Source organism: Eptatretus burgeri, chromosome 10 (assembly GCF_056783735.1).
Source record: "Eptatretus burgeri isolate ZD-2024b chromosome 10, Ebu_testis_v1, whole genome shotgun sequence".
Taxonomy (NCBI): Eukaryota; Metazoa; Chordata; class Myxini; order Myxiniformes; family Myxinidae; genus Eptatretus; species Eptatretus burgeri.
This window is the reverse complement of record NC_140970.1, coordinates 85,265,270-85,290,681: the sequence shown is the minus strand read 5'-3', so window position 1 is coordinate 85,290,681 and position 25,412 is coordinate 85,265,270.

The following is a 25,412-nucleotide window of genomic DNA, read 5'->3' as shown; positions in this document are numbered from 1 at the left end:
GAGTAATAAATAATGGTTCAATTTAAATGTGTATAAGTCATCAGTGAAGGGAGCACACAAAATATCAACAGTTACAGAAATGAATGTGAAGAAGACAATGTCTTTATCGAAAAATATATCATGCTTATCATCTATAAATATCTCAGTCTAATCTAACGTAACCTATAATTATTTACAACAGATTCTCCAAAGAGATAGTCAGACAAACAGAAGGAGAAAAAGAGTTGGAAGATGCGGGGAGGATAAAATAAAAGGGGTGGTCCAGGCCTGGTTCAGCCAATCAAGGCACCCTCGCTTAAAATTGATGAGACGACCAGACTTCAATTTTCCTACACATGATGTGCTATGAGGTGGATCTCTGGCCGGTCCAAGCAAACTCATGGTTTGCGTCTTCAGACTCAGGGGAGGGACCGGTTCCCCCTCCTGCTGTGGAGGAGGGTGGGGAGGAGGGAGAGGGTTGGTGTCTTAAGAACTACAATCGGGAGTCCTCGTGAGGGTTTTGATGGAGATACTGGAAGAGAGCACAAGCTCCTCCCTTTCTAGATTCTCAGCTTGAACTCATGACATGGACCTCACCCATGAGGTTTCCAGCTCTAATCTGAACTTTCTCCTCTGAGACTCGTTTGAAAACCGTCCTTCCCTTGACGATATTAGGTTCCTCCTTTGGTTGCCCAGCGTGAGCAGTGTTGATTGGTCTGATGAAATGAGAAACATGACGTATTAGTTGTGAGGCCAGTGAGTAGAAAGGCAAAAATGGTATAAACATAGGTAGAACATTTATGATTAGACTTGTACAAAAGTCCGTCAAAAATGTTGCGTTGGAATTATCTTTATTCAAAATACTCAAGAAGACGGGAAGATATGATATTTCGGAGCAAAAAAAAGTGTTATTTTAAAATGCCACGTATAAATGTGACCCTATTTTCTTCATCTTCTGGGACGTTTCATTTCGACGGTACAGCCTTGTGGGCTTGCCAAAGTCTGAAGCCTCTGCCTAGCGTCAAGTTTACTTTATCTTCTTTATTTATTGGACATCCTTCGGATGTTTTTTTCATACTAAGAAATAGAACGTAGTGAACACACAGTCATGTTAAAAGGTTGGACTTTAAAATCCAACTCAAATGTTCCTTATGAAGGGGGACAGACAAATATATATTGGTAGATTATCGTGGTATAGTATCCCTGCGTCGTAAGAGGCGACCAGGGTTGCGTCAGGAATGGCATCCGGCGTAAAACATGTGCCAAATCACTATGCGGATCATACGGATGATCCGCTGTGGCGACCCCGAACGGGAGCAGCCGAAAGAAGAAAAAGAAGATTATCGTGGTATATCAGCCATCTTGTGTTATGACATCATACATCCAAAAAGATACTTGCTCAGCTTGGTCTGCATTGGATTTTACTCAAAGCGTGTTGAACTTACTTTGTTCCAAATGGTAGACTTGTATCACCTTTTGCAGTCTTCTAACACGAATCTACTTCACTGAATGAGGCAACCAATATGCTTAAATGAAATGTTCCTCTCGCAGGATATCTCCGATTCCTCTGTATCTCCCACTGGCTGTTTTCTCTTTCGTTTTGACAGTCTCCTCCCCTGCCCTGGAGACCGTGTTGCTGTCTTTCCCAAGAACTGTATTCCGCACTGTTCATTATCTGCACCTACCCTAGTAACCCAATGGAATATCTTTGGCTGTGCATTCCTCTCTGTAACCACTTGATGTTCATCTGGGTAGCATACCATCCTCCATGTTATTAGGATTCCATATTTACCTCCATTTCCTCGTATCTAACCTATCATGTATCCAAATCTATCCTGCTCTGTCCCCATGTTGCACCTTCATTCCTGAAAACATAAAACTTCGAGAAAAACATCTGAAACAATCGAGAGTTTATAGAGCCTTGATCCTGTATCCGTGGCAGGCCCAGATCTCATTGGTGACTGTGTTCTCAAATCCTGTTCTGCAGCCCTTGTTCTCTGGTCACATTCTGTCTGGCACAGTCACCTAGCATCACGTCCATTCACAAGAAAGGAGAAAAAACAAATCTTCTGAACAAAAGATGGGCAAGTTTACTTTAAGTAATGAGCAAAGTTGTGGAAAACCATTTTCACTCATGCGGATGTAATCTTTCCTTTTATGGACAACCTGATCTCTGACCATCCATAGTGCATTCCATCCTGGTCAATCAACTCTGGGAATGCTTTTGCTTCTCCCCCAGCAATGGGCAGCAGCCTTAAATTTCAAACATGAGGCTTGGATTTGGGTTGTCTCCCTATACATATCTTAAACAGTCAACAAAGTCTGGGTTACTGCTGTGCTTGCCAAGCTTGCTGCCTGCTGCATACAAACCTGCCTTTATTCTTGGCTTTCTGACCATCCACTTATACAATTAACATGTTGCTCAATGGAATCACATCAAGTGGAACCTTGAGTTCTTCAAATCAGTATCTTGGGCCCAATATTTTTACTTCCTCTTGATAAATGTCTTTTCATAATCTCTGGAAAACCTCTCTTACTTTTTTATGGGTGACTCCACATTCTGTCTTACATTATACTATCCCAATGATGGGCAGACAACAATACATAACTCTCTTTCATCTGTAATTGAGTTGATGTTGGTCTTACAAATGGAGGAAGAGGAGGAGGAGAAGATTGGAATCATACTCTGTGCAGAGCGTTGGTCGGCTAAAACAGTCTCCTTGGCTATTGGTCACAATCCTGGACAGGTCGCCACTCCGACACAGTATACCAACATGCTGGCACTCATTTTGCCGACCTCGGAAGGATGACAGGCAAAGTTAACCCCACATGGTATTAATTCAACAGCTGAGCATTTGAATTGATTTGAACTTAGGACCCAAGGATCCAAAGCCCACCACCCTAGCCATTAAGCCAACATCAGGCATACAAATGGAACATGTCTTTAAATCCTATCAAATCTTATATTCTCACCCTATCACTTTAGAAGGATCGCCAAACTAACCCACTTATCTTTTTTTCCATGATCAGCCATTGGAAGTGATATGGTCTCTTGAATTTCTCAATGCCACCATCAGTCATGTCCGCTCCTAGGCTGACCATATAGCAAAGGCAACCACAGGACATTCTCCATCCATCCAAGTCATTACTTGAAAATTCAAAACTACTTCCAACTGAAAAGGCCTTTGTCAATAGAGCAGTTTATGACTGCTCTCCCTTACTGGCTGGCGCCCCATCATCACATTGTCTCTCATGGATTCTGTGGCATTTACAGCTCTCAACATTGATGTCAGGTCAGGGTCGATCTGTGACCTGCTACAGGTACCATGTAAACCTGTACTAACCTGTTCCATGGTCGGGTTGTCGGCGACTAAACCGTCTCCCCCACCAGGTTTTCTGGTGAGGAGGGTGTTTGGATATGGACACCCAGCAGGATTAAAAACAAAACCTGTCAAAGGGCGGAGGAGCTCCTTGTGAGCCAACGGCCATCCATATCTAGTGCCCAACTGTGTCTGCGGACGTCCTCCTGCAGTTGGGTCACTTCTTATTAGGAGGTTGGTGGCAGGATTTGCACTCCAGCCACCGTAAAACGCTTCATTCCGCAAAACGCAAAAACGCAAAAAAATCTGAAAACCCACTCCGTGGGAGTACCTCCTGTGCAGCTTCCCTTCGCAGGGCAGCTCACCGGATGACGGGATTGGGGCAAAGCCTTCGGGACCCCCAATCTTTGATAGGAGGGAAACCACGGGGTAACATCCCTGGGTCAGATTGCGGGAGAGTGTGTCGGAGTGGTGCTGAGGTGTCGTCCACCAGACGGCGGTCTCCTTGGGTTAACCTGAGGCGGTCCCTTCGGGTGGGTGCCTGGAATGTCCTGTCCCTAAGAGAGGATGATCACCTGTCTCTGTTATCATCTGAGCTCAAGCGTTTGGACATCGGGATTGCAGCTCTCTCTGAGGTTCGGAGACCGGATTGCGGCGAGATAATGGTGGGTGGTTACACCTACTATTGGTCTGGTCGCTCTGATGGTTACCATACCCAAGGAGTTGCTGTAGCTGTGTCCAATAAGCTGACCCCAATGATAATTGAGGTAACACCGGTCAACGAGCGTATTATGAGATTAAGGATTCGTCACTCCTTAGGTGTCATTTCCCTGGTCTCTATTTATGCTCCGACTGAGGCGAGTGATGTTACCGTGAAGGACACATTCTACGCCACACTCGAGTCTGTGGTTGATCAGTGCCCCAGACGAGATACACTTCTAGTCTTGGGGGATTTCAATGCATCGACTGGAACTGATAGGGATGGTTATGAGGTGTGTGTTGGTCCCCATGGGTCAGGAACTATGAACCAGAATAGCACTAAGTTCCTTGACTTTGCAAGAAGTCATGGACTTAGGGTGGCTGGTTCATGGTTTCAGCGCCCGCAAGCTCATCGCTGGACTTGGTATTCCAACGCTGGCGGTGTGGCAAAGGAGATTGACCATGTCCTCATTGACGGTCGTTGGAGGATGATCCAGAATTGCAGGGTCTACCGGAGTGCTCAGTTCCTCAATACTGACCACAGGCTTGTTGTAGCAACTCTAAAGCTGCACCTTAAATCCTGGAGAATGGTACCATCCCAGCCTAGGCTGGATGTTGCCAAGCTCAGGGATGAGAGAGTAGCTGAGGAGTTTGCGAACAGGCTGAGTGGACACTTGGGGGGTCTGGGTGCTTTGGGGGGTCCTGAAGAGTTGTGGAGCACCTTCAAGACCACCGTCCTTGATGTTGCCGGTGGATGCCTTGGAGTTCACCGCAGGGCAAAGAAGAATTTTGTCTCTCAAGGGACACTGGATACCATTGAACAGAGTCGCAGGGCCAGGCTGAATGGCAGAGCTGAGCTGTTCAGGGAGCTGAGGCGTAAAACTGTACGTGCACTGAGGGTGGACAAGGAGGCCTATGTGCGAGGAATCTGTGAGGGGGTAGAGCATCACCTGTGGACAGGTGATTCTCGTCCCGCTTACAGGGGAATTCGCGCATTACGTTCATCCAAGCCCATCCCTCGGAGCACTGCAGTTCGAGCAGAGAGTGGTAGGCTCTTGACAGAGGAGTCTGAAGTGAAGGCCCGCTGGGCCGGTTACTTTGAGCGGTTGTACCAGGCTGATCCCCCAGCTGTCGAGTTGGACGTCAAGGGTGTTACAATCCCTGTTGCTGACCCTCGAATCAACTGTGGTCCACCATCGCTTGTGGAAACACGGGCTGCGGTGAACCAGTTGAAACGGGGCAAAGCTCCAGGGATCTGTGGCATCCATGCCGAACTTCTCAAGGCTGGTGGAAATGCTGCACTCGCGTCGTTGCATGCAGTTTTGTGCTCTGCCTGGAACACAGGCATCATCCCAACTGACTGGAAGAGGGGCCTTGTTGTCCCTCTCTGGAAAGGGAAGGGTGATCGCCAAGACTGCAACAACTACCGAGGGGTGACGCTGCTCTCAGTGCCGGGCAAGGTCTTTGCTCGGATAATTCTTGATAGGGTTCGCCACCATCTGCTTGAGCACCAGCGTCCAGAGCAGTCAGGCTTTACACCAAAGAGGTCAACGATTGACCGTATCCTTGCACTTCGTGTCCTCACCGAACGCAGACGAGAGTTTCGGCAGGGGCTGCTTGCAGCCTATGTTGATCTCTGTAAAGCGTTCGATTCAGTGAATCGGGATGTCCTCTGGAGGATTCTTGGTCTTCGTGGGGTGCCACCAAAACTGATCGATCTGATGTCTGAACTCTACTCTGGTACTGAGAGTGCTGTGAAGTGTGGTGGTACCATCTCTGACTTATTTCCAGTTGTTACTGGAGTTCGTCAGGGGTGTGTACTTGCCCCCACACTTTTCAGCACTTGTATGGACTGGATTTTTGGGAGGATGTCGGAGAGATCAAGTTGCGGTGCATCGTTTGGCAATGTCAAGATCTCGGACCTTGATTTTGCAGATGATGCAGTCATCTTTGCGGAGACTTTAGACATCCTCTTGGGGGCCCTCGAGGTGCTGAATGAGGAGTCGGAGCCGTTGGGATTACGGATTTCTTGGGTCAAAACAAAGATCCAGGCTTTCGGTGACATCTTGGATGCTGCTGTCCTGTCTGTGTCTGTTTGTGGTGAGGATGTTGAGGTCGTGGATAGATTCACTTACCTTGGCAGTGATATTCATGTCTCCGCAGGTTGTGAGCCGGAGGTCAATAGACGTCTGGGTCGGGCCTGGGGAGTCATGGATTCACTGGATCATGGGGTGTGGCGCTGCCGGTACCTGTGCGGGAGGACGAAAGTCCGAGTCTTCAGGTCCTTGGTACTTCCAGTCTTGCTCTATGGGTGCGAGACTTGGACTTTGACCAAGGATCTGAGATGGAGACTTAATTCCTTTGGTACCAGGTCTCTTCGGAGAATCCTTGGCTATCGCTGGTCGGATTTTGTGTCCAACGAGCGGTTGCTGAGAGAGACTCGGATGAGATTTGTTACCTGCATAGTCCGTGAGCGTCAGCTGCGGCTGTATGGACATGTGGCTCGTTTTCCTGACGCTGATCCTGCTCACCAGATTCTCTCAGCGAGGGAGTCTCATGAGTGGAGGAGGCCAGTGGGCCGACCACGTGCCTCATGGTTGCAGCAGGTTGACCATCATCTCAAGGAGATGGGGATGGGCCTGGCATCTGCCTGGGGGATGGCCAGACGGAGGCCCCTGGAGTACCGGCGGAAAGTGGACGCAGCGACGCGCTGTTCTGGCACATGCTCCCATACCTGACCTGACATTGTTGACATCTCTGGTGATGAAGTCGAAGCACAGGGTATTTTGCTTTTACATCATCAACAGGTTCTTTCCTTCCTACCACCTCTCTTCTGCTCTGCTACCTCTACTCTTTCAATCTTTGAACTATCCCCAATTGCTCTATGATATGCAGGTTCTTCCATTAACCCCTCCTGATTAAACTTTCAAAATCCTGGTTTACCGCCCACCTCCACTCATTGCTCCTCTTTTCTCATTTTTGTTGAACTGCCAACTGAAGACAGTTCATTCACAGTCTTCCCTTCAAGCAGTCAGAGCACCACCATTTTGTGTTATCTTCATCCCTACCTAATATCTTTTCTACCCCATTAACCTGACCTATCTCAACCTCTTTATTTGCAGGTTATTGTGTTATCTTTCTTTCTTTATTGATTTATCTTTCTCTCTCTTTTCTCTCTCGTTTTCTTTCTTTTCTCTCTCTCTCTCTCTCTCTCTCTCTCTCTCTCTCTCTCTCTCTCTCTCTCTCTCTCTCTCTCTCTCTCTCTCTCTCTCTTTCTCTTTCTCTCTCTCCCCTCCCCCCTCTCAATATCTCTCTCTCCCCCCCTCCTTCTCTTTTCACTTCCTCATTGTCAATATACTGCCCCATTTTCCCACTGTGAGTATATTGCCTTTTCCCCCATCATATTTTCACCCTCCATGAGGCTAGATCTCATTTTTAAAAAAAAAAATCATCATAAAACGTTTTTCCCTCAACAATGAGAGATACAATATGATATATAGAGCTCAATTTTCTACGTACAACTGAATACAGGCGGCAACATTCACATTTATGGGATTCTTGGTGTGTGTCATAATTCCTGACAATTTAACAGTTCTAAGTGACAATGCACCAACACAGCAACTAATGATTTGATGCAACTCCAACGGGATTGAAAAAAACAGTGTCTGGCAATGATATGAAATCATTGGGAAATGTGCTGTGAATGGAACTTTATTGTTTTGATGGAAAGGAAGTCAGCAAAGGTCTAGTAATGGCCAAGCGATGTGCTCGTTGCTGTGATCCTGAGTGATCTGTCTCAGCTGACATATTTCGTTCCTGCTGTGATTGTTTGAGAGACAATTTTGCAAAAGCAGCAGAAAGGATATTGCAATTATGTCACCTGGATGAAGGCTGATGTTTGCCATTGCCTTTTTGTTTCAAGTTCTTGTGCAAGGAAATGTTGCAGGTTTTGTGGAAGAGGCTTGCATATAGTTACCTCTGCCACATAAGGTGCCAATAAGGTCATGTTTTCATCCCTGTCTGCTTGTCTTTGAGCAGGATATCTCAAAATGTTATGAACAGATTTCGCCGAAACTTGGTGGACAGGTTTTGTGTGTGATGGGGAAGAATTGATTCGGTTTTGGTGAAGATCCAAATATGTATCCAGATACGAGAATCTTGTTAGATTTTCTAAAGCGATTGTTCACCGTTGAGTGGTGACATCAAAAACGGTAAATATCATGATATTTTTAAAAAATTGTGGATGATTTATGACAAAACTAGGTGGATGAGGTGGTGATGTGACAAGAACCAGCCGATTTGATATTGGTTACAGTCGGATCCTGATCCAGTCTATCAGTGGGATGCAAAATGTAAACTGTTCAGCCTGGTGGAGGTATGCTCTCGACCGAGTGCTGTACTCGTGAATATTTTATCGCATTGAGAATGGAGAGTTGTGAACTTTGTAGAAATCATCTGTGGTGTTATCAATTCCTAGCAAGCCAAGTCCGTCTCCCGGGGATGATCAAGTCCGAGTCATGAGGTCATGAAAGCAATTCGGCTAAACGGGTCAAATGCCTTTCCAGATATTTTTCTGCTCTAAACACTCATTTTCATGGTGTATGCGTGTGAAGATACCAATTACAATTGATAACAGAATAAGACATGATTTTTGAGCCGAAATGTGCCAGCAGGGGAGAAACGTGCACAACTGATAACGGAATAAGACATGATTATTGTGAAATGCATTGTTGAGAAAACTGCAGCACAGACTGGGATGCAAACGTTGGGCTGAATGCAACTCTGAAATTTTTAATCAATCTGTAATGTTCATTTTTATCTCATTTAAATTTTTCTTCTATATTATATATCTTTTGTGATGTACTCTATGATGGATTGAATTTACTTTTTTCAATATTATTTAATCATATTTTGCTCTTGTTGCAAACTTTATTTGCTTTGCCAAGCTTGCCTATTGGTTTTTATTTTACTTTACACTTTATTAGAATGCTAACAATTGCTTCCTATCAACTCAATTTATTCACCAAGTATTTCTTGAGTCATCTATTAATAAATTCATTTTGAATTCACAGATCGATATCGAGTCTCACAGGCCCATGAGTTGTTACACTTAAGGGAGGGTTCTAATGAGGCAGGGCATTGTATGTCAAACCTACGCTTATTACCCATTCGGAGGCATTAAAATGTGGTCAGGCTACCGACACATTAGCCCTATTCTTCTGATGAAGATAGTGGGGACCTTTGGCATCCATTTAAGCAATGTGAAAGGATGTTTTTGCCTTTTTCAAATAATATGGTCGACACATCCGTGACAATTGGGCTACATATATTCCTTCATTTAAGGATTGTATAAAAACGAATTTTCCAACATACAACAGTTGTTATGGATTATTTATAGTATCTTTATGCAGCTTCAGTGCATATACTGTGGATGGATGTTTATCGATGCGTGTGGCGTGTGACACGTGCTGAGGCATTAGCGAGCTGTCATGCTGCCTCTCCCCTCAATCTATCACAACATGGGACTGATGCCCAGAGCAGCTTCCTCTTTTTTCGCATCATGCACTTAACATTCTCCATTTTTTTTCCATGGTCCTACCTTTCTTTTTCTTTTTCTTTTTCCTTATATCTGTTTCCTCTCTCCCAACATTTTACCTCCCCCCCGCCCCCCTCCCCGCATCCATGCAATTCCTCCGAGTCTTTCTTCTTCTCCCAATGTTCTTGGTTTCTCCCCTGCTGGCACATTTCAGCTCAAAACTAATTTTCTCTCCCAAACTCCACATCTCCTCTCCCGCATTCTGCTCGGTTCAACAACCCCATAAACTTTCCCTTGTGGTTTTAGGTCGATAATGAACCATCAGATTGTTGTGTTGTGAGAATACTTTGGAAATTGTTCTCATTTCAACACTGCTTGTCTGAATGGATGACCCTTCTTTCTTCAGCAAAGCAACACTATAAATCAGCTTGATTCTCTGCCTGCATATTGATGCCCCAATGCCACCAACTATGTTTATCAGCTGGATTACTACAACATGGTTGAGTGTTCACTTAATATGTCACGCACGCACATGGGATAAGCCCAATGATGACCTCTCACTATCCTCCCTCCCCTTGCACAATGCCCACATCACCCCCCCTCCCTCCATGTTTCACACTTCACCATTCCCTGCTTCCTGATTGACAACCACTTTCCATCCCATAAGTGGAAAGTGAAACATTTTTACCTGTATTCATTTTCCATCTCACTGAAGTAGACCAACAGCTTTGCCTTGTGCTACAGAAATCCTTTTTCCCCCTTCTTCTGTTTCCACAGATCTACTTTTATTAGCCCCCAATGGACTTAGTCCGAAACAGGGCTTATGGATTTGGTCTCGATTTTCGTGTCAGTGCGTGCGTCCGCAACCATATCTCGGACATGCATGTACTGCTTTCATTTGTACTTGGTTTCTGATGTACTGATTCATAAAAGGTCACATTATTTAATTAATCTGAAAAAGGTTTTTTTGCTTGTTCTATTTTGATTATCATTTAACCGACTCTTGTGTCTCTGATGTTTAAGAAAATTCTGGAATTTAGTTCCCATTTTGTCAATATATCCTGCAAAGGTTGTGCTCATTTACATTAATTATTTAAACTCAGGGTGTGATTTGTAAAGTTTCTAGTGGGGGAGATAAAATTGATGGATATGATGTTTTTTTTGTTGTTATTTCTGACATTTACGACTTAGAAGCTATACATAAAAATAGCAACATAAAGCTGAAAAGTCACATTACAATTGAAAAATAGCCCCGTGGCGGAGTGATGGTTATTTCCCCACCAGGCGTGGTGAAAATGATGGATTAGGGGGATTGGGTCATGGCCCCCCTTTTTGAAGTGGTACGGTCATGGAGAGCACAATGTGAGTTAACAGTATGGTCCTTATGTTAAATGAAAAGTTTGGTGTGCATCTGGCATTCCGTTTCTGAGAAGATTAAAAAAAACCCCACCCCCTTTTCAGCCTCTTTTCGGGGTGTATCCAGATGGGGAGCAGAACCCCATGAGAATTTACTGTTCTGATGTATTGTACCAAATTTGGTCCATATAATTCAAGTAGTTTGTGAGAAAAATATGTTTGAGTGAATATGAGCGATTAGGGGAGGGAGGCCGTGGACCCATTTCCAGGGGAGATATGGCCATGGGGGGGGGGGCACAACTTCAGGTTAGGGCATGGGCATGATGCCGCATGGCCAGTTTGGTCTGGATCCAGTTGTCGGTTTCTGAGAAGGTTTTTTGAATGAAATACCAATATTTTGGGCAAAACCCACCTTTAACTCCCTCTAAATGGACAGATCCAGATGTGGAGCACAACGCCATGAGACCTTGCTGTCCAGGTGCATCATGCCAAATTTGATCCATATCAGTCGGGTAGTGTGTGAGAAGAAGACTTCATTAAATGTAGCGGACACATGTATGTATGTATGTATGTATGTACATACGTACGGACAGAGATCTCGACACCAGGAACGACTCCATGAGCTTATTTCAGAGAAATAACCAAAAATAATCGTGAATTAATACATTTCTCACACTGGAAAAAAAAGAAATAAAAAAATAATGTTGGAGCTTATTAAGCTCGACATGTACAGATTATAACTTGTTACCACTTAAATCAAAGTTTGACAGGATAAGAATATATATATATATATATATATATATATATATATATATATATATATATATATATATATATATATATATATATATATATATATATATATATATATATACATTGATGTTGGATCAAAATACAGCAACATGATGATGATGATGACATGATCGATTTTCATTGGTTAATTTGCTGTGCTTCGTCACGTACAGTTTTGTGAGATGATGATAATGGATAAGTGGAATCCCATCCGATCCACTTTCTGCACCCAAACAGGATGATCTGGATCCAGTGAAACCAAACTCTATTACATTTTATAAAATTAATAGACGACCCGTGAACCCGTTGGGTTCCTGTTGTGACAGCGGTTGATGGAAAAAAAAAAAAAGACACAAAATTTTAATATTATTTAGTGGTCAAACTTTAACTTGAAGAAAATTTGAGCATTTACCTCAGGAGTCATCGTTCGGCCAACCGGAGTTTCTCGAGGTACATGAACACATTCTCCATGGTTTGTCCTTGCATTTCATGGATCGTCATACCAAAACTTGACTGAATAGGGAATTGATTTTTTAATAATTCTTTTTGTTTCCCGATTTGAACGAAACTTGATACTGCACACCGCAGGCGAATGTTGAGCATGGTGGCCCTAAAAATTTTGCCCTATCGTGTACCATTTTGGCTGTATTTCGGGAATATATATATATATATATATATATATATATATATATATATATATATATATATATATATATATATATATATATATATATATATATACACAAGATTATAGTTTTAATAATATATAGATGTTTGCCACGATTTCCTGGCGATCCTATACTGTTTGTGTGGTTAGAACAAGCTTTTTAAAATCAGTTCGGGCTCAAAAAGGATGCAGCATACATTTATCATTTTTAGTGTCAGACGTTAAAATCCACTAATTCAATCACCATTAACACAACATCTTTTGATGGGGGAGGATGACAATTTCAAGTGAAGTGCCCCCCAAAAAAACATACAGGGAAATACCCCCCCCCAACCCCACAATTAAATCGCACCCTGTTTCAGCTCTAAAATCGGATGTAGAGTTTTGTGACAAATGCAATGAATCTCGTGTCATTGTCTTCACATTCTTTATTTCAGATGTGAAAATATGGAATTACTCAATACTGTGCAAAATAATACATTTTTTATAATGGTGTACAATAAATGATGTGAAGGGTGTCACCAAAGGTCAAGATACATTTTAAAACGGCATACATTTTTTTTTAATATATGGAGTTAAATTGTTTACTTGTTTCAGGTTGTGAGAGAAGTTCCGGATTTTACTTGTATCGAGAAAATTGAGAATGGCGACATGAACAGAGGAGCAGCTCGCATCTGTTGTTAAGCAGTATTTTGTGAAGACACCATTTTGAGAGATATCGAAGCTCGTGAAGCTCCATCAAGAAAAGTGATTAAGAGATGCCAGTCAAACTTTTGTGAAACAGCCGGTGCGAAGCAGAAAATGTCAATGGGGAGGCCACAAACCACCCAAATGCCAGAACATGTTGAAAGGGTTGTGACAAGCAATTGATGCAAGCCCACAAAAGTTAGTCTGTGGTTTGTTGGAACAGGTTAGCATGAGTGTAAGAAGTTTTCATTGAATGTTGTAGGATGAACTGCACACTCATCCCAATAAAATGCAGCTCATCTGATCTAGTGTATTCCAGTGTTGTAGTCCAGCGTGCTGTATTTTTAAAAATCTAGTGCAACCTTTAAAAACTCCCAACTATTCAGTTTACAAATGTTTTTCAAATATTTAAATATGTTGATCCATCACAGAATTATTTCGTTTTGAAATCAGTCCTGTACTTTTCTCCAACCAGTTCAATTAAGTCTAAAATGATGCTCATTGGGTGATGTATAAATAATTGACTTTTTAACTCAGTGGTAGGGAGACATGTGGAAAAGGTATTGTTGGGGGAGGGGGGGAGGGGAGGAACAAGTTGGTATGATATTGTGTATTAAAGGGAAACAAATGTGCAGAAATAAAACGATTTGCAATTGTATGGGAGCAATTAATTCAAACTTTAGCACGATATCGAATGAGTCGGGCACCAGCTGACAACAGTGTTAAATACTGCGTCTTGCTGTTGTCTAAAAATGCTGAGTAAATTTTTTTTAATGTAGTGAGTGTTTTCTAAGTGAATGAGCAACAATGTGCGATATATATATATATATATATATATATATATATATATATATATATATATATATATATATATATATATATATATATATATATATATTTTTTCATTGTATGAGGCATGATTGCCCTCTGAACAAAACGTGAAACGTTCCCACTTGGAAAAGAAAAAAATACAATATTTCCTTGAGCGTATGTTGTGACCAAAGGTAAAGTTTAGTCGGATACACCATCAAAGCAACAGACTTCAGCATGAACATGTGATTAATTCCACGACACAATATGATATGGTTCGATCATATGTTCCCAGGTATGAAATGAGGTATGAAAGGTATTAAAAAACGATGAGATATGAAATTAAAGTGGTGATTATTCCGTTTAATCATTAAAAGGTAAATACAGTATATAATCGATTAAAATTATCTAAACAATTTGTATGTAGAAGAAATAAATCTCGATGAACTGTTTTTAAAAAGAAGTGGAAAAAAACAACTAAAAAAATCCGTTTCATTAATACTCTTGATGGACTTTCTCTTTCAGGAAGAGAACTTTTCACATGCCCTTCCTACATTAAATTAATGATTTTCAATTCTCAAGTGAAATGAACAGTCCTTGATTTCAAGCACTTCTTTGTAAAGTGTACTTTTAGACATTATCTGGAGATAAATTATTGAAATTACGGAGCTCACACATTTTATTCCCGTATATTAATCAAAATAGCAATTAAAGTGCACTCGAACTGGTTTCTGGAGGTTGCTAATGAGGGAAAGTGACGTATAATCAAGTAACATTGAGAAAAATCATTTGTTTATCGAGTTTTTAACTTTTGTACGGTTTATGTTGCTTTGAGGATAAGTAAGTTATTGTGTACAATTTTATATAATATACAAGCAGGGACCAGCGGTAGTTCCGCTTAATGTGAAATGTGACTTGGGCTGCACGTCTTCGAGATTGAAGGATCGTATTGAACAAACACGTACCTTTGGGGACCAGACTAGGTCAGTCAACCGAACAGAGACAACCCACTCAGGCTTGTAAGAATGTACATAGTACAACTATTCCTTGTGCCTCTGCAATTGGTGAATAATCCTCAGTGTGCAGAGCAATATTGTATTGGCTGGTTTGAAATCCTGAGTAGATGACACTGTTTAACTCAACTTCGTGCAATTGAGGCCACATTCATCAGGTCAATCAATCCCATTCTTTATGGACAAAAAATTTGTCCGAACTTTATATCTATTTTGACTATGATGACTTGACTTTGTGACAATTCCACCACAGTCAGGTGAGTCATCATGAATCCCAGCCCCCCAAAGAACTCTCAGCCAATTCGCATTATGTTTCCGCTGGTACTTTGGTGATTCATCTCCGCCTATTCAAAAAATAAATTTTGGAGCCATTTTAACTCGCGCACAGCACTGCACTTCATGTTCAGTACTTATGTTATACAGTGTAGGAGGCTATCATTTTATTATATCAGGTTAGAAGAAAAAAAATCGCTTTTACTCAATTTTATCTTTTTTCCCCCGATTTCACTCAAGATTTTGACATAATTTTTTAGGCCATTAATTTTTATCATCAAATATGGAATCAGATTTTGAATATCAGCTTTTAATAAACCAACGCAATACATTATTCAAACTTGCCAGGAACTAATAAAATTGCACTAAGACTCACACAGTCAATCAGTGTAAACCGTGAACAGTCCAATGGCCAGCCATGTCTGTGTTTTATATATATATATATATATATATATATATATATATATATATATATATATATATATATATAGTCTAATTAGCAAATACCACCTGTCACTTTGCTGATGGTAAGATTAAAGAGGGGGGAGAGAGAGAGAGAGAGAGAGAGAGAGAGAGAGAGAGAGAGAGAGAGAGAGAGAGAGAGAGAGAGAGAGAGAGAGAGAGAGAGAGAGAGAGAGAGAGAGAGAGAGAGAATGGAGGGGGAGCGAGGAGGGGTGTGGAATTGAGGAGGGAGGGAGATTGAGGAGGTGTCGGAGAAGGGAAAGCAGTGAGAGGAAGGGAAAGCAGATGTGCAGTGGAGCATTAATTATGATTCATACCATCTCATCAAAATGACACTACATAGAATAGTGAAGATGGAAACCAAATAATGTCTGAAATCCATTTTCTTCCAGTCATACTATAAATACTACCCCGATAAAACACCACCCAGACACGACTGGCGCCAAACTCCCATCCAGACATCCAGTGCTTATAGCAAGTCGAAACCCCTTTCAAAATTTTCACCCTTGGTTGCCTTTTCACCTGGAATTAAATTGCATTAAATCAGAATTTTTCCACCTTTATTTACACATCGTAACCCCCAACTTCCAAGTGAAAAACAAATTCCACAAATTTTAGAAAATTTATTCCAAATACAAAACTCGAATATCTTGGTTGGAAAAGTGTTCACCCCCCCTCCTGCCCCCTTATAATAGCAATTGTAAATTAGCTCAGATGTAACCAATCACATTGAAAATCACACACCAAGTTAAATGGCCTTCACTAGTATTAAATTGTAGTAATTTTGATTATTTCAGAATAAAATTGGCTGTTCTTGTACGGTTCCTCTGCTGGTTGGTGCCTTTCACACCAAAGGCTCAACCATGAGCACCAAGAAGCTTTCAAAAGACCTCTGGGATAAAGTTGTGGAAAGGCTCAGATCAGGGGATGGGTATAAAAATATTTCATAGGTCTTGAATATCCCTTGGAGCACAATCAAGAAATCATTAAGAAGTGTAAGGCATATGTTAGCACCAAAACCCTGCCTCTGAGGCCATCCCTCCAAACTGGATGACCAACCAAGGAGGAGACTAATCAAAGAGTCCAATTGCAACTTTTAAAGAGCTTCATGGCTTAATGGCACAGACTGGTCACTGTGTGCATCTGACAACAATATCCCAAGCACTCCATAAGTCTTGCCTGCAAGGTAAGTTAGCAAGAAGGAAGCCATTGCTCAAAAAAGCCCACCTTGAGTCCAATTTGAGGTGTGAAAAAATACCACTCTGGAGATTGTAAAGCCATGTGGCTAAAAGTTTGATAGTCTGACGAAGAAAAGACAGAATTTTTTGGCCTAAAAGCAAAACGTTACGTTTGGGGCAAACCCAACACAGCATGTCAACAAAGAACACCATACCTACTGTGAAGCATGTTGGTAACAATATTGTGTTATGGTGATGTTTCTCATCAGCAGGGACTGGGACACTTGTCAGGATAGAAGGGAAAATAGAAGAAGCAAAATACAGAAAGCTCCAAGAGGAAAACCTGCTGCCCTCTGCAAGAAAGCTGAAATTGGGACGGAAGTTAACTTTTCAGCATGACAACGACCCAAAGCACACAGCCAAAGCTACACTGTTGTGGCGAAAGGAGCAAAAAGATAAATGTACTTGAGTCGCCCAGTCAGAGCCCCGACCTAAATCCAATGAAAAATCTGTGGCATGACTTTAAGATTGCTGTCTATCAATGCTCCCCACATCGCTTGACTGAGCTTGAAAAGCTTTGTACAGAAGAATGGGTAAATATTGTCCAATCAAGGTGTGCAAAGTTGGTGGAGACCAATCCAAACTGTCTCACAGCTGTAATTGCTGTTAAAGGTGCTTCCACCAAGTATGAACTCAGGAGGGTGGACACTTATCGAACCAAGATATTCTAGTTTTGTATTTTTAATTAATTTTCTGAAATATGAAGAATTTGTTTTTCACTTGGAAGTTGTGGATTACAATGTATAAATATGGAAAAGCTCTGACTTTATGCAATTTAATTCCAGGCTATAAGGCAACAAAAGTTTAAAATTTTGAAAGGGAGTGTAGACTTTCTATCGGCACTGTAAACACCTCCCAGGCACGTCCGGAGATAAGTGCCGACGGACACGTCTGGAGATAAGTGCCGCCCGGACACGTCCAGAGATAAGTGCCGCCCGGACACATCTGGAGATAAATGCCGCCCGGACACGTTCAGAGATAAATGCCACCCAGTCATTTCTGGAGATAAATACCGCCCAGACATGTCCAGAGACAAAAAACATGGCTCGGACAGGTCTGGAGATAAACACCACCCGGAGATAAATGCCACCCAGACACAAACACCATGCGGACACGCCCAGAGACAAACACTGGCCGGACACTATCACTGTCAGGACATCTCTGGAGACAGACATATGTATGAGAGTGTGCTGCACTGTATTATGAGGGGGCAGAGTGAGTATTGGCCAGAGAAAGGGTAGGGGGAGGGGAGTTAGGACAGGTTGGTGGCCTTTCTGTCTTCTACCATCTCCTCTCTGGCCTCACCACTCCCCCCCTGCTCTGTCTGTGATCTGTTCCCCCTATATTTATTCATGGTGCTCAAGGTCTGCCAAAAAACCCCTTCTGGTGAATCTGCCAAAATCGAGAATCACTGCTCACCTTCACTCTTTCATTTCTCTTTTTTCCTCCCTCTGGAACAAACCCCCACATTCTCTTCAATCCTACTCCTCCCTCCAGTTCTTCAAAGCAGCTGTTCACCATAATCTCATCTTCCCCCATCCAAAACCATGATCTTTTCTACCCCCATTAATCCACCCCAAACCCACCCTCTTCAAATTCAGTTTTCCTTCTTGAAATTCTGTTGTACCATCTTGTTTACCCTATGTACCTCATCCCATCCCTCTCCCTTCCACAGATCTCCTATTGTCTCTGTTCCCCACTATTTTGTGCTTCCCTCTCCCACCCATCTTGTCCCCTATCTTGTTATGTGTTCTCTGTGTTAGCTCTAAAATGAGCCAAGACATGGTATACAAAAATAAAAGAGAAAATGTTATGCTTCATTAACAACACATAATATATATATATATATATATATATATATATATATATATATATATATATATATATATATATATATATATATATAATATATATATATATATATATATATATATATATATATATATATATATATATAATATATATATATATATAATATATATATATATATATATGTTAGTGCTTGCCTGATATCGGCAATTTTTGGGGAAACAACAGATTGAAATCATTGTGATTACTGATTACATACAGTATGTACTGTATATAACCCAACAACCTTGAGAAGCTCTCATCATTGTTTTGGGGGAATTTCAATAAAAATTTTTATTCAACAACGTTGCATCTTCGACATTTTAGGGAGATGTGCAGAAACATTAATCTTTATCAACAGCTGCTAATCCTCATGTGACGGGTGGAAAAAATGGCTCTAATTTAGAAATCGTGTTAATATGGCAAACAGCTCGGAAATCAGGTTTTATCAAATATATTTTGCTTTGAAACTCACAAAGAGAAACCATAAAACCTTTGTAAAGCACACCCGGTTCATATAAAGTAACCAAGAAACAGTCACAGTTGCTTTAGAAACAGTCACAAGGACAAAGGAAAACATGATGTTTGTATGCTGCTGAGGTTAAAAGTTAAAACCTCTGTCAGATGCAGGATGAAATGTTGCCACCACGGCACTCGTAACCAAGCATGCAGCATGCACTCATTCACAGAGTCCGTTTATAGATCCAAATCTACTCATTTGTACAATGTCCGTGTGTGCTGTATACATATCTCTACCTTGTATAGCAACTGCTGACTATACATCCCGATTGGGACATGAACTGGACGTTCACAAATAGCGCACACATGAGAATCCCAATGCTACACACCCCTTCAGCTGCCGGACCGGTTTCATCGCTTGTTGACAAAACATCGGCGATAGCACAGACTGAAATTCATACCAACGAGACTCCCAAGCATGTACCACATGTAAACATCAAAAGCAGTGAACATATAAGTGAACAACGAAGACCCACTATTACGGTCAGGTGAGGTTCGATCTGTGACCTGCTACAGGTACCATGTAAACCTGTACTAACCTGTTCCATGGTCGGGTTGTCGGCGACTAAACCTTCTCCCCCACCAGGTTTTCTGGCGAGGAGGGTGTTTGGATATGGACACCCAGCAGGATTAAAAACAAAACCTGTCAAAGGGCGGAGGAGCTCCTTGTGAGCCAACGGCCATCCATATCTAGTGCCCAACTGTGTCTGCGGACGTCCTCCTGCAGTTGGGTCACTTCTTATTAGGAGGTTGGTGGCAGGATTTGCACTCCGGCCACCGTAAATCCCTTCATTCCGCAAAACGCAAAAACGCAAAAAAATCTGAAAACCCACTCCATGGGAGTACCTCCTTTGCAGCTTCCCTTCGCAGGGCAGCTCACCAGATGACGGGATTGGGGCAAAGCCTTCGGGACCCCCAATCTTTGATAGGAGGGAAACCACGGGGTAACATCCCTGGGTCAGATTGCGGGAGAGTGTGTCGGAGTGGTGCTGAGGTGTCGTCCACCAGACGGCGGTCTCCTTGGGTTAACCTGAGGCGGTCCCTTCGGGTGGGTGCCTGGAATGTCCTATCCCGAAGAGAGGATGATCACCTGTCTCTGTTATCATCTGAGCTCAAGCGTTTGGACATCGGGATTGCAGCTCTCTCTGAGGTTCGGAGACCGGATTGCGGCGAGATAATGGTGGGTGGTTACACCTACTATTGGTCTGGTCGCTCTGATGGTTACCATACCCAAGGAGTTGCTGTAGCTGTGTCCAATAAGCTGACCCCAATGATAATTGAGGTAACACCGGTCAACGAGCGTATTATGAGATTAAGGATTCGTCACTCCTTAGGTGTCATTTCCCTGGTCTCTGTTTATGCTCCGACTGAGGCGAGTGATCTCACCGTGAAGGATGCATTCTACGCCACACTCGAGTCTGTGGTTGATCTGTGCCCCAGACGAGATACACTTCTAGTCTTGGGGGATTTCAATGCATCGACTGGAACTGATAGGGACGGTTATGAGGTGTGTGTTGGTCCCCATGGGTCAGGAACTATGAACCAGAATGGCACTAAGTTCCTTGACTTTGCAAGAAGTCATGGACTGAGGGTGGCTGGTTCATGGTTTCAGCGCCCACAAGCTCATCGCTGGACTTGGTATTCCAACGCTGGCGGTGTGGCAAAGGAGATTGACCATGTCCTCATTGACGGTTGTTGGAGGATGATCCAGAACTGCCGGGTCTACCGGAGTGCTCAGTTCCTCAATACTGACCACAGGCTTGTTGTAGCAACTCTAAAGCTGCACCTTAAATCCTGGAGAATGGTACCATCCCAGCCGAGGCTGGATGTTGCCAAGCTCAGGGATGAGAGAGTAGCTGAGGAGTTTGCGAACAGGCTGAGTGGACACTTGGGGGGTCTGGGTACTTTGGGGGGTCCTGAAGAGTTGTGGAGCGCCTTCAAGACCACAGTCCTTGATGTTGCCGGTGGATGCCTTGGAGCTCACCGCAGGGCAAAGAAGAATTTTGTCTCTCAAGGGACACTGGATACCATTGACCAGAGTCGCAGGGCCAGGCTGAATGGCAGAGCTGAGCTGTTCAGGGAGCTGAGGCGTAAAACTGTACGTGCACTGAGGGTGGACAAGGAGGCCTATGTGCGAGGAATCTGTGAGGGGGTAGAGCATCACCTGTGGACAGGTGATTCTCGTCCCGCTTACAGGGGAATTCGCGCATTACGTTCATCCAAGCCCATCCCTTGGAGCACTACAGTTCGAGCAGAGAGTGGTAGGCTCTTGACAGAGGAGTCTGAAGTGAAGGCCCGCTGGGCCGGTTACTTTGAGCGGTTGTACCAGGCTGATCCCCCAACTGTCGTGTTGGACGTCAAGGGTGTTACAATCCCTGTTGCTGACCCTCGAATCAACTGTGGTCCACCTACGCTTGTGGAAACACGGGCTGCGGTGAACCAGTTGAAACGGGGCAAAGCTCCAGGGATCTGTGGCATCCATGCCGAACTTCTCAAGGCTGGTGGAAATGCTGCACTCGTGTCGTTGCATGCAGTTTTGTGCTCTGCCTGGAACACAGGCATCATCCCAACTGACTGGAAGAGGGGCCTTGTTGTCCCTCTCTGGAAAGGGAAGGGTGATCGCCAAGACTGCAACAACTACCGAGGGGTGACGCTGCTCTCAGTGCCGGGCAAGGTCTTTGCTCGGATAATTCTCGATAGGGTTCGCCACCATCTGCTTGAGCACCAGCATCCAGAGCAGTCAGGCTTTACACCAAAGAGGTCAATGATTGACCGTATCCTTGCACTTCGTGTCCTCACCGAACGCAGACGAGAGTTTCGGCAGGGGCTGCTTGCAGCCTATGTTGATCTCTGTAAAGCGTTCGATTCAGTGAATCGGGATGTCCTCTGGAGGATTCTTGGTCTTCGTGGGGTGCCACCAAAACTGATCGATCTGATGTCTGAACTCTACTCTGGTACTGAGAGTGCTGTGAAGTGTGGTGGTACCATCTCTGACTTATTTCCAGTTGTTACTGGAGTTCGTCAGGGATGTGTACTTGCCCCCACACTTTTCAGCACTTGTATGGACTGGATTCTAGGGAGGATGTCGGAGAGATCAAGTTGCGGTGCGTCATTTGGGAATGTCAAGATCTCGGACCTTGACTTTGCAGATGATGCAGTCATCTTTGCGGAGACTTTAGACATCCTCTTGGGGTCCCTCGAGGTGCTGAATGAGGAGTCGGAGCCGTTGGGATTACGGGTTTCTTGGGTCAAAACTAAGATCCAGGTTTTCAGTGACATCTTGGATGCTGCTGTCCTGTCTGTGTCTGTTTGTGGTGAGGATGTTGAGGTCGTGGAGAGATTCACTTACCTTGGCAGTGATATTCATGTCTCTGCTGGCTGCGAGTCAGAGGTCAATAGACGTCTGGGTCGGGCCTGGGGAGTCATGGATTCACTGGATCATGGGGTGTGGCGCTGCCAGTACCTGTGCGGGAGGATGAAAGTCCGAGTCTTCAGGTCCTTGGTACTTCCAGTCTTGCTCTATGGGTGCGAGACTTGGACTCAAGACCAAGACCATCTGAGACGGAGACTTAATTCCTTTGGTACCAGGTCTCTTCGGAGAATCCTTGGCTATCGCTGGTCGGATTTTGTGTCCAACGAGCGGTTGCTGAGAGAGACTCGGATGAGATTTGTTACCTGCATAGTCCGTGAGCGTCAGTTGCGGCTGTATGGACATGTGGCTCGTTTTCCTGACTCTGATCCTGCTCACCAGATTCTCTCAGCGAGGGAGTCTCATGAGTGGAGGAGGCCAGTGGGTCGACCACGTGCCTCATGGTTGCAACAGGTTGACCATCATCTCAAGGAGATGGGGATGGGCCTGGCATCTGCCTGGGGGATGGCCAGACGGAGACCCCTGGAGTACCGGCGGAAAGTGGACGCAGCGACGTGCTGTTCTGGCACATGCTCTCATACCTGACCTGACCTGACCCACCCACATTTCTCACCTGTGAATAGATGGAATAACCAATTGGCACTTACCTAATCAATTAAACCCAGGTGGCTAGGATTATACAAATAAATTGACTCTTCCCATGCTGTTCTTGCTGAAGAAGTTGCATAAAGCAACCATGAAAGGCTACCCAAGCCACCTGGGTTTAATTGATGAGGTGGGAGCTAATTGGTTATTTTAGAAACTTTTAAAAATGCTCCAGATGCCATTCTTATTATTCATTCAAACACTGTGGTCATACGGCAGCGTAGCTGCCGGGGTAGCTATCATTTCTTGAAGCGCGACTGTGTTGCTGATGCAGTGCCCCTCTACCAGAACACACACTGGAACTGGTACTCATTTTTCCGACCTTGGAAGGTCCGTTGACAGGCTGAGTCAACCCCCTGGTGTATTAATTCAGCGGCCGACGGGGCTTGAACTCAGGACCCTCAGATCTCAAGCTGCCATCCTAACCATTGAGCCAACACCAGGCTACATTCGAACACTCATTCATTCATTGGAGGCATCAATTCATTTTCCAATTTACTGTATTTTTATGTGAACATCTGAATGCATGAAGGTGGTTGCTTTCACACTCACAAACAAGTTTTGCGCCCTCATCAAAAAGACCTTTCTCCACCAACATCAAATGAATGCACTATTTTCTGTGGAGGCAGCTGGGTTACCCCCAATTGGCTCTAAAAGGAGTTTGAAATCCCAATGTGTTAATGTGCCCACAGTTGGTTGTGAAAATCACAGGTGGTGCCACATACAAGGTGTACATTTTGAGGAACAAGTTGTCGTCACTGATAATTGGTGCGTTTATCTCATATCAATATTGATGGAATTACACAATGATCAGATATAGCAAATGCCATTTTTTTTTCTTTTTGCAACTCGGCTTCAATTTCACTGGAAAGGAGATATTATATAGTGTCCGTTACTCCATGAGCTTTCTCCAAGCATCCCTCCATCTTTCATTCTGTGACTCAGGGTAAAGGATTGCAGTTCAGACTTGTCATTGAATTTCAATTTCCAGTCAGATTTGCGAGAATTATGTGCTACCATGTTTTTTTTTATCATTGCAAATGCCCCTTTTCCTCACCGAGTCTTTCCGCTGGGTGTAATGATGCTTGCCAAACCTCGTGTTGACCTTTTTGAATGAGTATTCTGTTTGTGATATAGGTGGCAGAACTCCATTAAGGAAACATGGGTGCACCCCAGGGCTGACAAATGGTGACATTACTTGGTACTCTGTTTGATCAAGCTTAGTTTCAACAGTCGAGTTAGCCATCAGATTACTGTATTGACTCGCGCATTTGAGCTGCCAATCCATGAAACGTTCTACTACTTTTTATGATGAGAACCTAAAGATATTCCGCCCAGAAGCAGGGTAGGTAATTGAGTCGGTTGCTTGTTCACCTCTGAGCTGTCTGGGCCTGGATTTGATCTGCTCTGAAGTCAAATGCAACCAAAGTGACGGTTTTTGTGACTCATTTGTCGGGGAAGCTGCATCATGGAGCATCCTATTATGTGAAAAATAAGTTGGTTGTCCTTTTTGCAATCATGTGGGCATGACAACTGCAAAAGAGTAGCCCGACTGGCAACGTTAACTCAACCAATAGTTTAAAACTGATGTTCAGCATCATTAGCTCCCATTGGACTTAGTTGGAAATGGGGGCTTATGGATTCGGTCTCAATTTTCCTGTCCATGCCTGCATGCATTCACAACCATATCTCGGATATGTATAGACCAATTTTATTCATACATGGCACAATCACAGTACCTGATGGCATACACCTGCACCGAACTTTATTTTGTGATCTGATCAGCGATAGCCAACTGGTAGACTGGCAGCTATTTTAGTTGTAAAAAACCCAATGTTGAACACGTCCTCAACCATTTCTCCAACATGCATTTACCGATGTTGTTAAAACTTGGCACCTGGATAAAGAATGATGGTTTACATACCGTATGTGTGTCATTTTTTTCGATTTAATACCGATAAAGCCGATTTTTTTCGATAAACACAATTTTAATCCAATCTTCACAAAACTTCACCAATGGTAGAGTTGGTCATATGCAATAAGCCTATTTATTTTTAGCTCAAAAGGTCAATAGAGGCCAAAGGTCAACAACTTTGTCAAATTTCAAAAATCATCAATTCATCCAATTGACTTGAAATTTGAACAGGATTTGCACATCAGGTCAGTGAATTCAACCATCAATTAATTATATTTTTAAG